Genomic DNA, 16,054 nt, shown 5'->3' with positions numbered 1-16,054 from the left:
TATGCTCCTATTGATGCAGGTCAAAATCCCATTGGCTTTTTTTGCCGCCACATCACATTGTTGGCTCATGTTTAACATTGTCCACGAGGACTCCAAGATCTTTTTCACACGTCCTGCTCTTGAGCCAAGCATCGTCCCCCATTCTGTCTCTTTGCATTTCGTTTTTCCTGCCAAAGTGGAGTATCTTGCATTTGTCCCTGTTGAACTTCGTTTTGTGACTTTTGGCCCTTCATCTCTCTAATCTGTCAAGATTGTTTTGAATCCTGCTCCTGTCCTCTGGAGTATTGGCTCTCCCTCCCAATTTGGTGTCGTCTGCAAACTTGATGATCCTGCCTTCTAACCCTTCGTCTAAGTCATTAATAAAGATCCTGAGCAGGACCGGGCCCAGGACAGAACCCTGCGGTTGGCACTCCGCTCATCACTTCTTTCCAGGATGAAGAGGAAGCATTGGTGAGCACCCTTTGGGTTCGTCCATTTAACCAATTACAGATCCACTTCACCGTAGTTTTGCCGCGGTAGACTCCTAGGACCTCACAGCATTGCCCCATGGCAGTTAAAGTGGTATTCAACTGCATCGCTTCCGGAGTGTAGACACAACCTGAGAAAGGTTTCCCCCAGAAAGAATCAAGAAAAAGTCTCATCCTTTCCTTAAAATTCAGCCGCAGATTAACTCCACCTCCATTCTGGCAAATATTTGCAGCTTTTGGCACTTGTAATGAGAAAGGACAAAGGCACATCTACACTGTAGAATTAACACAGTTTGGTACCTCTTTAACTACCACGGCTCAGAACTGGGGGTTGTAATTTTACAAGGTCTTTAGTCTTTTCTGCCAAACAGTGTTAGTGCCCAAACAACCAGGATTACATTGCATTGAGCCAGAGCAGATGCCAAACTGCATTAATTCTCCAATGTAGACACAACCAGAGTCTAACAGTTTCTGCATCCCTGGATATCTTGTTTTCTTACCTAAGTCTGCAAAGAAATTCAACTCTGTGGCCCCTTCTTCTCCACCTTTCTTGTGGAAATTGGGGAGATGGCATTTATATACCCCACCAAAGAGGGAGAACAAAGGCCTGTGTATGTAACAGATACCACCAAATAATCACCAAATATTTGTCCATCGTATCCTCCCTAATAAACAAATATTGATCGGCCTAGTGGTGAGGTTACAGTCAACCAAGACTGGAATGAAGGTCTTTGTGGAAGGTTTAACCCAAAGTCATGTGAGTTTTGCAGAACGTGGCAGTGGGACCTCAGGGGGAAAAAAGTTCTAGAAAAAAAAGTTTGGAAAAGTTACTTTTTTAAAAAAAAAAGTGCATCTAAACTGTAGATAATACAATGCAATTTTACAAGACTTTAACAAGTAGGGAATCGTGGGAGTTGTAGTTTGGTGCGACATCAGGCTAAAGGCTTTGCAAAACTACAACTCTCAGAACCCTATGAGCCATGGCAGTTAAAGCAGTGCCAAATTGTGTTCGTTATAGAATCATAGAATCCTAGAATCAAAGAGTTGGAAGAGACCTCGTGGGCCATCCAGTCCAACCTCATTCTGCCAAGAAGCAGGAATATTGCATTCAAAGCACCCCTGACAGATGGCCATCCAGCCTCTGTTTAAAAGCCTCCAAAGAAGGAGTCTCCACCACACTCCGGGGCAGAGAGTTCCACTGCTGAACGGTTCTCACAGTCAGGAAGTTCTTCCTCATGTTCAGATGGATCTTCTCTCTTGTAGTTTGAAGCCATGGCTCCATTGCGTCCTAGTCTCCAAGGAAGCAGAAAACAAGCTTGCTCCCTCCTCCTCCCTGTGGCTTCCTCTCACATATTTATACATGGCTATCATATCCCCTCTCAGCCTTCTCTTCTTCAGGCTAAACATGCCCAGCTCCTTAAGCCGCTCCTCATAGGGCTTGTTCTCCAGACCCTTGATCATTTTAGTCGCTCTCGCATTTTAGTAGCACATAATTATGTGCCATAATTATGTGCTTTCCAAAGCAGAGTCGAACGCTCTCCCTTCAGTGCATTGTGTGGCTCATTTTAGCCACATTCCCATTGTATAAATGCTCCGACTTTCCGTTCTTGACCTCTCCATACATTTTGTGCCATTTGGGTAATGGCATTTATATACTCCCAGGATTATGATGGCCCTGGGAAGCCGGCATGGAAACATGCGCTCCTGTATTGTTTGCCTGGTCCTTTTATGGAGATCTACAGGAAGAACAACTCCCTCTCATTATTGGTTTCTACCCTGGAGCGTTATCCCATTAATAGGTGTGTTTTCTCCTTGACGATTAGAAGAAATAAGTGGTATTAATGTCAAAATGTTTGGCAGTGGACATAGGTGCCTTAGGCATATAGAGACTTGCCTAAGGAAGAAGCTGGGATTTTTTGTCCAATGTGGCACGTGCCATTGATATCAGCATTGCCTTTATATATGGATTCACTGAACATGGATGCTGCTGTTCATCCAGTTGTGTATTTGTTGTCACGGTACATTAATACACGGTTGCCATTCAAAACAAACATGAAGGGCAACCTTGCACTAGATTCTGGATTCTAGAGTTGGGTAATTATTGGGTCGCAGTGAATTAATTCTGAGTGGCTTCCTTTCATCATTATTTCTAACCTTGAACCAGTGCTTTTTCAGTATTTAAGTCAGTTTTTCTCCACCTTCCTAATGCCGTGACCCCTTAATACAGTTCTTCATGTTGTGGTGACCTCCAACCATAACATTATTTTTGTTGCTACTTCACAACTGTAATTTTGATACTGTTATGAATCGACATGTAAATATTTGATAGGCTAGATGTATTTTCATTCAGTGGACCAGATTTGGCACAAATACCCAATACGCCCTAATTTGAACACTGGTGGTGTTGGGTGAGGTTGATTTTGTCATTTGGGAGTTGTAGTTTCTGGGATTTATAGTTCACCTACAATCAAAGAGCATTCCGAACTCCATCAACAATGGAATTGAACCTAACTTGGCACACAGAATTCCCATGACCAACAGAAAATACTGGAAGGGTTTGGTGGGCATTAACCTTGAGTTTTGGAGTTGTAGTTCACCTCCATCCAGCGAGCACTGTGAACTCAAAAAAGGGTTTGGTGGTCAATGAACTTGAGTTTTGGAGTTGTAGTTCATCTCCATCCAGAGAGCGCTGTAGACTCCAACAGTGATGGATCTGGATCAAACTTGACACAGAAACTCAATATTCCCAAATGTGAACACTGATAGAATTTGAGGGAAATAGACCTTGACAGTTGGGAGATGCAGTTGCTGGGATTTATAGTTCACCTACAATTAAAGAGCATTCCGAACTCCACCAACAATGGAATTGAACCTAACTTGGCACACAGAACTCCCATGACCAACAGAAAATACTGGAAGGGTTTGGTGGGCATTTACCTTGAGTTTTGGAGTTGTAGTTCTCCTCCATCCAGAGAGCGCTGTAGACTCCAACAATGATGGATCTCGACCAAGCATGGATACTCAGTATGCCCAAATGTGAACACTGGTAGAATTTGGAGGAAGTAGACCTTGACATTTGGGAGTTGCAGTTGCTGGGATTTATAGTTCACCTTCAATCAAAGAGCATTCTGAACCACACCAACGATAGAATTGGACCAAACTTCCCACACAGAAATCCCATGACCAACAGTAAATACTGTGTTTTCTGATCATCTTTAGCAAACCCTCTGACACACACCCCCATGACCCCCCAGGGGTCCAGACCCCTAGGTTGAGAACTGCTGGTTTAAGTGGTCATTTTAATGGTTAATCCATTCTAGTTTAAAGTCCAAGGTTTAAAAGAATTACACTATGTAACATTATTTTTGTTCCTGGGTTATAAATGCCATTTCCTAATTGATTCTACCATAAAAAATATGAAAATAAATTAAACTGCAAAAACTTGGTTCTTGTGGGACATCCTGCAATAGCACATTTTGCTCTAGTTTTTCAATGACTATCTCATTGAGTCTCAACCAAGTCAACATAGTTTGTGGCACAAAAAGGAAGTTTCTGGAGTAGAATAACTGACTACAAATACAACAGGAAATAACACTTTCAAACCAAGACTAGAAAATTTTCTAAATTTTCTTACAGAGTGTTATCCAAGGTGCTGAATCTCCTAAATAGATCCAGCCACTAGAAAAGCTCTGACTAAAATCTGGAATGGATTCCAACCTGTGAGCAAGAAGCCCATGTAGAGACAGAATGTTTTCTGCTGCGTTTTCCCAAGTATATCTGTAGATCTAATGTAAAACTGTAGGTATGTATTCAGATCATTGTGAAGTGCTTCTGGTACATTTACCTCTGAAATGTACAAATACGGAGATGGGTGACTCCTGGCATGAAGGCAGTACATTTGAAAATGCGTAATACTCAAGATGGAGCAAATGTATTTTCAGCTGACCCAGAGACAAGGACACAATAGAGCAACCCGAATATTAGGGAGATGGTTGGAGTTGATGGCCTCTGGAATTCACTGATACTTGAGACACCAGTGGAATCTCCTTCTCTAGAAGTTTTGAAATAGAGGCTGGATGTCTGTCTGTCAGGAGGGCTTTGATTGTGTCTTCCTGCAAAGAGGTTAGACTGGATGGCCCTCGAGGTCCCTTCTAACTCTTCAGTTCTCTGTATTCATAGATGCAATTTTGTTGTGGATGGTCCTGGGGACAGTTAATTCTGCATTGAAGATGCATCCCAAATTTATAGCTGCTTCTCCACATTGAGTCACCACATCTTAAAAACTGTTCAGAGGTCAACGTATTGTCGAAGGCTTTCATGGCCGGAATCACTGGGTTGTTGTAGGTTTTTCAGGCTATAGGGCCATGTTCTAGAGGCATTCTCTCCTGACGTTTCACCTGCATCTAAATACACAAGCATCCTTGTGTATTTCATTGGCTTCTCTGTGTAGTCCGACATGGTGGTTGTGAGAGTGGTCCAGCATTTCTGTGTTCTCAGATAATATGCTGTGTTCAGGTTGGTTCATCAGGTGCTCTGCTATGGAACATGAAAGGCACTGCAGACTACTTCAACCACAGAAGTCAGCCATAGCAGAACACCTGATAAACCAACAGCAAAACAACAGAAACAATCAGGGACAGCTAATCACCTCCCAACAAAAGATTGTCCCAGGCACTGTGAGGCCATCAAATGCTAATTAAGGTGGTCAGTTGAAACATTCACACCTAGCTCTAGCAGACAAGAGTCCTTTGTCCCACCCTGGTCATTCCACAGATATTGTTGTTGTTCATTTGTTCAGTCGTCTCCGACTCTTTGTGACCTCATGGACCAGTCCACGCCAGAGCTCCCTGTCGGCCGTCACCACCCCCAGCTCCTTCAGGGTCAGTCCAGTCACTTCAAGGATGCCATCCATCCATCTTGCCCTTGGTCGGCCCCTCTTCCTTTTGCCTTCCACTTTCCCCAGCATCATTCCCTTCTCTAGGTTTTGCTGTCTCCTCATGATGTGGCCAAAGGACTTCCACTTTGTCTCTAGTCTCCTTCCCTCCAATGAGCAGTCGGGCTTTCTTTCCTGGAGGATGGACTGGCTGGATCTTCTCGCAGTCCAAGGCATCCTCAGAACTTTCCTCCAGCACCACAGCTCAAAAGCATCTCTCTTTCTTCGCTCAGCCTTCCCTCAGGTCCATCTCTCACATCCATAGGTGACTACAGGGAAGACCATGGCTTTGACTAGGCAATGGATCTTGGTTGCCAGTCTGATGTCTCTACTCTTCACTGTTTTATCGAGACTGGACATTGCTCTCCTCCCAAGAAGGAAGCGTCTTCTGATTTCCTGGCCACAGTCTGCATCTGCAGTCATCTTTGCACCTAGAAATACAAAGTCTGTCACGGCTTTGTTTTCTCCCTCTATTTCCCAGTTGTCAATCATTCTTGTTGCCATGATCTTGGTTTTTTTATGTTTAGCTGCAACCCGGCTTTTGCGCTTTCTTCTTTCACCTTGATTAGAAGGCTCCTCAGCTCCTCCTTGCTTTCGGCCATCAGAGTGGTGTCATCTGCATATCTGAGGTTGTTAATGTTTCTTCCAGCAATTTTTACCCCAGCTTTGCATTCATCAAGCCCCGCACATCGCATGATCCACAGATATATAAACCCTTTTTCCTACTTCCAACAGACCTCACTACCTCTGAGGATGCTTGCCATAGATGCAGGCGAAACGTCAGGAGAGAATGCCTCTAGAACATGGCCCTATAGCCCAAAAAATCCTACAACAACCCAGTGATTCCGGCCATGAAAGCCTTCGACAATACATTGTGTTACATAGCATTATTATCTGGAAACAGAAGGCTGCCTTGCAGGGTGCTGCACATGCCTCTGATGATATACGACTTCAGCCTCGATTATACAACTGGTTCTTACATAAACATGGCAGGTGGGGTTGCTTCCGAAAGCTTTGTTGGCACAGTGCTGGTGTTATCTCCTTGCCTGTCAACTGATCCTCCAAAGGACACAATTAGGCACAGTATCTTTGGACGGCCAAGCTGAGAAAATCCCTTTGTGCAAACACTCTGGCCGCCCTTTCCTCCTCCCTTGTGTAAATACTTCCACCAAGTAGGGAGGCTCTTCTTGGGTGTGGTGCTCCTCCTCTTTTGTCCTCTGTCATTCACTGTGACTAATTGCACACACGGGAAAGGAAACAGGATGAAACAACATCAACGAGGCAAAGACCAAGACCTTGCTTTGGTCCAAGGATGCAGAGGGGTCCAAAGCCAGATGCAAGGGATTCGAGACCCCAAACAATTCCAGAAACAACAACAACAAGAACCCCACTTTCTTATCTACAATGAGATTCAAAACAGCCCCTTTATGTACAAAAGTAGTCTTGAAAAACTACAACTGACATAATTCCATAGCACTGGGCCATGGCAGTGAAAGTGGTGTCAATCTGCATTCATTCTGCAATGTAGATGCACCCAACACTTCTGTGTCAGAATCCATTTTGTACTCTATACATTCAGGAAGACTTAAGGGTGCATCTATAATGTACAGATAATACAGGTTGACACCACTTTAACTGCTTTGGAGTCAAGGTCCATAGCTTAATCTGCTGGGACTTGCCAAACTACAACTCCCAGCATGGAACCATGGCAATAAAAGTAGTGTCAAGCTGCATTCATTCTACAGCAGGGTTCCCCAAACTACGGCCCGCGGGCCACTTCCGGCCCGCCAAGGGCACTTACCTGGCCCGCGGAGGAGGAGCGCCCCCCCCATACAGTGCCCCTCCCTTGGCTGGCCCGATGGGCAGCATGAGCCAGCCAAGGGCAGCTTCTCCGCGTGTCCTATTCGCTTGTAAAGCACCTCGTGAGGTGCTTTACGCACAAGTAGGCCGTGCGGGTCTGCTCCTCCCTTGGCAGGCTCACGCTATCCATCGGGCCCGATGGGCAGCGTGAGCCAGCCAAGGGAGTCTGCCCCGGTGCTCCATGCAGTCATGCCGGCCACATGACTTTGGAGGTGTCTGCGGACAACGCCGGCTGTTCGACTTAGAAATGCAGATGAGCCCCACACCCCAGAGTCAGACATGACTGGATTTCATGTCAGAGGAAAACCTTTAACTAGGAAAATTGTGGAAGATCCAGGGTGGAAGAAAGAACTCTTGCCTGTTGGAGGTAGGTATGAATGTTTCAATTGGCCACCTTGATTACCATTTCATAGCCTGACAGTTTTTAGGGAGAATCCTTTGTTGAGAGGTGATTAGCTGGCCCTGATTGTTTCTTTTCTGGAGTTCCCCTGTGTTTGAGTGTTGTTCTTTATTTACAGTTATAATTTTAGTGTTTTTTTTTTTAATACTGGTAGCCAGATTTTGTTCAGACTAGAAATAGGAAGATTTCCCATTCTCTGCTCCTGGAATTACTGCCTAAAGAGGGCTAGAAAGAACCCCCCTCCCTCTCAGGGCCCTTCCACACAGCAAAATAAGATATGTGCAATGTGCAGAGGGATTTTTAATTGATATATATATTTTTAAAAAACTATAGTCCGGCCCTCCAACGGTCTGAGGGACAGTGAACTGGCTCCCGGTTTAAAAAGTTTGAGGACCCCTGTTCTACAGTGTAGACACAGCTATAGTTTATAGGATACAGGATATTGCTTTCTGTGAAACCCCTTCTACATTGCCATATGAAATCCACATGATCTGCTTCGAACTGGATTATATGGCAGTATAGACTCATATAATCTCATTCAAAACAGATAATGCAGATTATCTGGATTACATGGCAGTGTGGAAAGGGCCTGGCCTAGAATTGGATCTGACTAATCCCAAGCCAGGCAATTGGACTCTTTCACTTATTTGTTTATATATTTTAATTTAATTTTAAATATACATATATTAGTATATATAAATGCTGCCCTTCAATCATATTCCCAGGACAGTTTTCAAAATGCATTACAACATTTAAGGGTAAAATACAAAAGGAAAGAGAGAGAGAGATTCATTTAAATTAACCTTCAAATTAGTAAAGTATGAACATGAATAAAGTGGAAGGATTTGAACTGGGAAGATTTGGTAAAAGCTTGAGGAAATAAGGCATGAGCTTGTAGCTGAAATGCAAGCTTTGGGTGCATCCACAGTGTAGAATTAATGCAGTTTGACACCACTTTCCATGCCATCACTCAATGCTAGGTCACCCTGGGAGTTGAAGTTTTGCAAAGTTTTCTGCCTTCTCTGCCAAAGACAAGGCTGGAAATCCCAGGATTCCATAGCATTGAACCCTGATAATTGAAGTGTTGTCAAACTGCATTAGTTCTACAATGTAGATGCATGTTTGTCATGAATCAATGGACCCAAATAAATGAGTTTTCAGCTAAACTTTAGGAAGAATTTCTTTATTGTTGTGGAACACGGATTGCCTTTGAAGCTGGTGGAGTTTGGATAGATGTGTTTCATTCCCAGCCTGCTCTATCACTGCACCCTGAGACACGCTGAGACCTGAACCCATAGCTTCTAGGTCCAAACCCCACCATTATGTCAGTGTGTATTTCATGTATGATGTATGTTTAAATGCAATTTTATGTGACAGGATTGTGATTGTAATAGACTGTAATAGAATTGTATTGCCAGGATGTATGTTTACACAAAAAAGCTGTGAGAATATGACCCTGAGTTTCCTGCTGTGTGAAGAATTAGGGAGTGTCAGAGAGAACTCCTTTCCAGCTGCAGTTTGTCTTTAGTGCCTATCTCTTTCGCTTTGTCTTCTTCGCATCTGCTCACTGATGGTGTGTGTTGGATTTATGAACTGCTCAAGAAAAGCTGAAACCTGCTTTCTACCAGTGACTCCAGAGTCCATTATTCAGTGCTTCCGCAATTCTTCTGCTAGCCCTAACACATTATGCATTGAAAGAAAAGACACCAAATAAGCTTTTTGTTCTTCCAGGATATGGAAGGTTCCTTTTTCAGATTTCTACTCCCAGAATCCCCAGTCAATATGGTAACTGGCCTTTTCTTGGCAGCATCGTTTCCAAAGATTAAGCTTTCTTTGTTTGTCATGAGGTGGAGTCGTGGTCTTTTAGGACAAAGTTAGCCCAGGATAAAGAAGACTTAAGGGGAATGTGACCTCCTGGCATTTGGAGGTCTGGCATCGGGGAAAGGAAGGACAATCTCCATTGGAGGGGAAACAAGAGGTGCATTGTGAAAGCATTGAAAAAAAGGGTCCATATGATGCAATCCTTTTGGATGTTGATGTCCAGAGCGAGGCATCTCAAAGGCCATCGTGATCTGCAGGGCTGGTCTTCAAGGTTGCTCCTGGCAAGGCTTTATCCTAAAGAAAACAGAATTAGAAATGGAGGGGAAGGAAGAACGTCTTCACAGTCCTTGCACATCAGGAGGAAGATCACGGAGTGCTCAAATTATGAGGAATGGGAGAAGGAGGAGGACAGAGGGGAGAAGATAGTGTTATTTTATACTTTGGGAGCGGTTGGTGGAGAGGGGAGAGTGGAGGAACTATGCTTTCATTGGGTACATGAATACTTTAGAATTAATGCATTGCAACTGCCATTGACAGACAAAGGATAATGACGACTAGAACTGGATAGGATTATGACAATGCGGAATGAACTTACGGATTTTGAGCTTGGCGAACGTTGATCACTAGATTAGTTTTTATTAGTTGTATTGTATAACTGGATTGTTTTAATTATTTTATAATTGTTGCTGCTATGTATTTTATCTTACTATGTGTATTGCTGGCATCGAATTGTGCCTTTTGTAAGCCGCCCTGAGTTCCCCTTCGAGGGTTGAGAAGGGTGGGGTAGAAATGCTCAAAATAAATAAATAAATAAATAGCTCCATGTTGTGCTATCCTGGGAGTTGTCGTTTGTTGAGGCAAAGAAGGCTAAAGCACTGGGACTGTGGTGCAGCTGGCTGGGAGTCAGCTGCATTAAAATCACTACTGACCAAAATGTCATGAGTTCAAAGCCAGCCCGGGTGGGAGTGAGCTTCTGACCATTGTGTAGCTTGCTGTCGAACTTTGCGGCCCAAAACACAGTTGCTTCTGTCAAGCAGGAAATTTAGGTGCCGCTTATGCGGGGAGGCTAATTTAACTAATTTATGACACCATAAAATCTCCAGCAAGCAAGCAAAAGAATGAGGAAGTACTCCATCAGTATCACAAATGGACGGTAAAGCAACAGCTCCCCTGGTGGCCAGAATACCCTCATGAAGCTGGAATGTTAAATAGCCTCTGACTGTCTATGCTGTGTGTCTATGGCATTGAATGTCTGCCATGTATATGTACATTGTAATCCGCCCTGAGTCCCTCTGGGGTGAGAAAGGCGGAATATTAATACTGTAAATAAATAAATAAATAAATAAAGGCCATGCAAAACTACAACTCCTGGTATAGTGTTAAGCCCATTCTGCAGAGCAAATGCACCCAATGGTTTCAAGCGGGATGCTTTGGAAACATCTCAGTTTTACATCCAGTCAACAACTAGGCCTGATCCTACTTAGTTTTCCAAAACTACATATGCTCAATCCATCTCAGTTTGGGAGAAACTGACTCAATTAATCCTAAGTCATTCACTTTCCAGCTACTATTAAAATGCCATAGTTTCTGCCCTTCTCTTCCTACTTTGTCGTAAGCTTATTGCTACAAAATGAGTTTGAGGGGCAAAAAGTAGCCTGCATTCAGTTATTCTCAGTGTTAGGAGTCTTTTAGTTGTATTTTCACTCTATTATTTACAATATGCTAAAAACAATTAAAAAGCTTACAACATATGCTAGCTTACCCAATTGACTTCTTGTAGAAGCCCATCATGAAGACTTCCGGCTGCCCGTTGCTGCTACAACTAGAGAGAAGCAAGTAGATAAATGGCTACTAATTTTTTAACTTTTCTCATTTTAAGTTTTCCTCTCAGACCCATTTAACTCTTCTTCATTAGGAATAGCTGATCTCGGAGTATAGTTCTCCATAAAGTTTCTACTCAAAGACAGTGATAAATAATAGGCCTGGGTAACAACGGAAAATTTGTTTTTAAAATCGATTAGTTTTTTGGGGGGTTTTGCGTTTCGTTATTTAAAATAATTACAAAATTTTCCTTTAAAAAAGTTCGGTATTTACGAAATTTCGTAAATGGTAAAAAAAATTACAAAACAATAACAAAACAATAATGAATCGATTTGTTAATGGCGGCCGCGATCGCGCAATACGCTAAAAAAACTTCTGAAGCTTCCCTCTCCCTCTGTTGTTGACTGTTGGTGTGATATTATAATTTTTTTTCACTAATTAAACAAAAAACAACTATAAAACTTGCCCCAGACATGCGGAAATAATAACAAAATGACCTCAAACCAATAACAAAACGAATACATAACGAAATACGAAGCATTTACGAAATGAATTGAAAAATTTGTTTCGTTTTTAAGCTGCTCCAGAATGGTTCGTTATCACTTCGTTAACAAAAAATTAACGAATTTTTAACGAATTACGAATTAACGAAACGAAACTGCCCAGCCCTAATAAATAATTCCTGCTATTTCTTTCCTGCAGAGAGAATGCGTTCAAAAATCACATACCTTTAGAAGGCTATTTCCAATTCAGGATTTATTTTGTGCAAAATTTTCAGATTTTGCACAGAAAATAGAATTTCTGTCCAGGGAGCAGCATTTTCTGCATAGTAAGTATGTCAATACCGAAATATAGAATGTGTGTTCAGAAAATGTTATGTTCTCGGCAGAAAATGACACTTTTTTTTTTGTAATTCAGTTTGTTTAGATTTTTGATAATATCACTTAAGTACAACAAATTGAAAAAGTAAAATAGAAAGGACAAATGTGAAAACAGAAAACAAAACAAAATAATCAAATACAAAAATAAACCCATGTTTACTTTTTAGAAGTAACAAATAAACTCTATTCCCCCGAAATGATACTTTCTATGCAAATTAGCCATGAGCATAGAATAAAACCTCAATTAAGGTCATTTGTTTGGCAGAAACTAATATTTCAACACAGATTTTTTGGTATTTTTCTGTTGACATATTATTCACCACACAGAAAATGCTGTTTTCTATACAGGAAGTGATGTATCTCGCATAAAACAACTGCCATGTGAATTTTGTTCAAAATAAGTCCTGAACTGTGGAAATGTTCATCTGTGCAGCACTTTTCTCATCTGGCCATAAGGTTGACATGGAAGAAAAAGAAAAGGGACTTACGGTTGAGAAGCCATTGGAGGAAAGCTCCAGGAAAAGGTTTGTCCTGAAGTAAGAGAAGAAAGACAACCAGATGTGATAAAACCAGAGCAGGATATGACTTGAAGGCATGGAAATGACTTGCAAACTAGGCTTGGGTAACCACAGAAAAATTTGGTTCTAAACTCGTTTTGTTTTTAGGGGGCCCCTGCGTTTCGTTTTTTTTAATAATTCCGAAATTTTCCTTTTAAAATTTTTGAAATATACGAAATTTTGTAAAATTACGAATCGATTCGTTAATGGCGGACGCGATTGCGCAACATTCTAAAAAAACCCTCCAAATGGGACAGGGGGAACTTCTGAAGCTTCCCTCTCCCTCTGTTGTTGACTGTTGGTGTGATAAAACAAACAACAACTATAAAACTTGCACCAGACATGCGAAAATAATTATGAAATAATTACGAAATAATTACGAAATAATTACGAAATAATTACGAAATAAATTGAAAAAATTGTTTCGAATCTAATTTACTCCTCACACTATTCCTGCATGGCTCAATATTGGATCGTAAGCTAATTTAAATACGAATTAATAACGAATTATGAAATTAACGAACGAAACCGCCCAAGCCTATTGCAAACACAGAGAACAACAAAGGTGGATGGTGTTTCCATGCAGTTTGGCTTCCATTAGTTTACTTAATGTATTATAAATACACATGCACACACACACACATATTTCATAAGTTATATCAAAGAACATATAGGAAAATTACAGAAAATCCCCAGAATACAAAATTCAGGTAACCTAATATAGCATTACAGTGTACTATAAGAAAAAAAATGTATTATTTCCCTTGAAAACTGGTTGGAGTTATCCTAAATACTTCATTCTTTTAAAAATATGTTTTAATATGTTAATATTTCTCTTTTTATTATATTTTGTCTGCCATCTTTAGTCATTATCTGTGGTTTTAATTTTGAAACTCACTAGTTCTCCATACTGTTCCAATATTTCTAAAAGTGGGTTCATAGTTTCCAAAGGATCTTCTAGCACAATCATTACGTCATCAACAAAAAACCTCCGTTTTACAGATACTTTTTTATCTTCAGTCTTTCATTTTGCCTTATCTCTCCCAAATGTATTTCCAAACTCTAAATAAAAGGAATGGAAAAAGTGGACACCCTTGTTGCAGATCTTTCTAAATTTTACAAATGTCCATCAATTCCCCAGTTTCCTAAGATTTTAGCATATTGTTTGTCATAAATTAATTTTATCCTAGTAATTAAAGTTTGACTTAAATCTGTCTTTCCTATTACTTCCAATGTGCATTATCAAATGCCTTTTCGGCATCTAGAAATATTCATAATGTTTGTGGATCATTATGTCTTTCTAGGTATTCCATTAAATCAATTGACCAAATTTATTTATTTATTTATTTATTTATTTATTTATTTATTTACTTCATTTATATACCGCTTTTCTCAGCCCTTAGGTGACTCAAAGCAGTTAACAACAGCAAAAATCCAATGCTAAACATCATAAGAACAATTAAGGGACAGTTAAAACAGTAGCATAATAAACAATTAAGCATCAATATAACAAATCATTAGCGTCTCATCAGTAGAATCAAAATCCAATCTTATCATCCGTTATTCCGTGTTTCTATATTCATTACACTGCCTAATCAAATGCCTGCTCGAACAACCAGGTCTTCACTTTCCTCCGAAATGCCATCTTTTCTGTTTCTGCAAACATTAAATTCTAACTTAAATTTTCAAATGCCTTTTCAGCATCTAGAAATATCAGAGCTGCTTGCTTCTTGTGTATTTCTTTCTAGCTCTTCCATTATAAATTCTTCAAAATCCATCTTTTCTATTACTTCCAATGTACACTATAAAATGCTTTCTCGGTGTCTAAAAATATCAGGGCTGTTTCCTTCTCATTATGTCTTTCAATGTATTCAATTCCATTGCATCCATCAACCAAAATCTATCTTTGCTATTACTACAAACATGAGCTTCCAAGTACATTATCAAATGCCTTTTCAGAATATAGATATATGAGAAATGCATCTTCTCATTATGTCTTTCTAGGCATCGCATGATATTCATCAATCAAAGTTCATATTTTCTATTACTTCTAATATACATCATCCAATGCCTTTACAGTATCTAGAAATATCAGGACCACTTGCTTCTCATGTATGACTTTCTAGTTATTTGATTGTATCAATCACACATCTCACATTGTTTCTCAATTGTCTTTTCAGTATATGCCCAAGTCATATACCAAGCACTGCAGCAATAACCAAGTGAAAGGAAATGTGGACCTACCTTAAAGTCAAGCTCTGTAAACTGCCCTGTGGAAAGTGGCACACTGGAAAGAGCTGAGATAATTTGGCCCGGGAGACCAAGGAAGATTTCTGAACACAGAACAAAATGTGGGTGGGATATCATTTATTATTTATTTACAGCTTTTATATTCCGCCCTTCTCACCCCGCAGGGGACTCAGCGGGATTACAGTGTACTCATATATGGCAAACATTCAATGCCAATTTTGACATACAACATATACAGACATAGACAGAGGCTATTTAACTTTTTTCTGGCCACCAGGGGGGCTGTCGCTTTCATCGTCCATCTGCGACACTGATGAAGCACTTCCCCATTCCCCACATGCTTTTTTTATGGCCTCATAAATCAGTTAATTTAGCCTCCCCACACTTTAAGGTGGTACCTTATTTTCCTACTTGACAGATGCAACTGTGTTTTGGGTTGCAAAGGTTGACAACGGGCTACACAATTGGTTGGCCCAATTCAAGGTGCAGGTGCTTACCTACAAAGCCCTAAATGGTTTGGGACCCATCTACATGCGTGACCGCATTTCTGTATATGAACCCACACGATCTCTTCGTTCATCTGGAGAGGCCCTGCTCACGATCCCACCTGCATCGCAAGCGCAATTGGTGGGGATGAGGGACAGGGCCTTTTCGGTGGTGGCCCATGACTTTGGAACTCCCTCCCCAAGGACATCAGGCAGGTCCCAACGTTGGCAGTTTTTAGAAGGAGCTTGAAGACGTGGATGTTCCAATGTGCCTTCCCAGAATAAGGACTCCCAAGCAATTTGTCCCAAATGCACTTTACGAGAGAGTTAGTACTGTCTGCATGCCCACCTATCTTTAAAATATCCAACCTATTTCCCTGGACATGCCCTGCATTTTAAAATCTTAATTCTTACATTTGGCCCTGCCACAGGTTTTTAACTGTGTCGTGTCATTATTGTATTGTTTTGCTTTTGTTATGAGTTATTTATTGTTGTATTGTTGTTGTTATGTTTTATGATGTATTTGGGCTCGGCCTCTTGTAAGCTGCACCGAGTCCTGTGGAAGATGGTAAAAAGGTA

Source organism: Anolis sagrei, chromosome 4 (genome assembly GCF_037176765.1).
Source record: "Anolis sagrei isolate rAnoSag1 chromosome 4, rAnoSag1.mat, whole genome shotgun sequence".
NCBI classification, from domain to species: Eukaryota; Metazoa; Chordata; class Lepidosauria; order Squamata; family Dactyloidae; genus Anolis; species Anolis sagrei.
Note: the sequence above shows the minus strand (reverse complement) of the source record.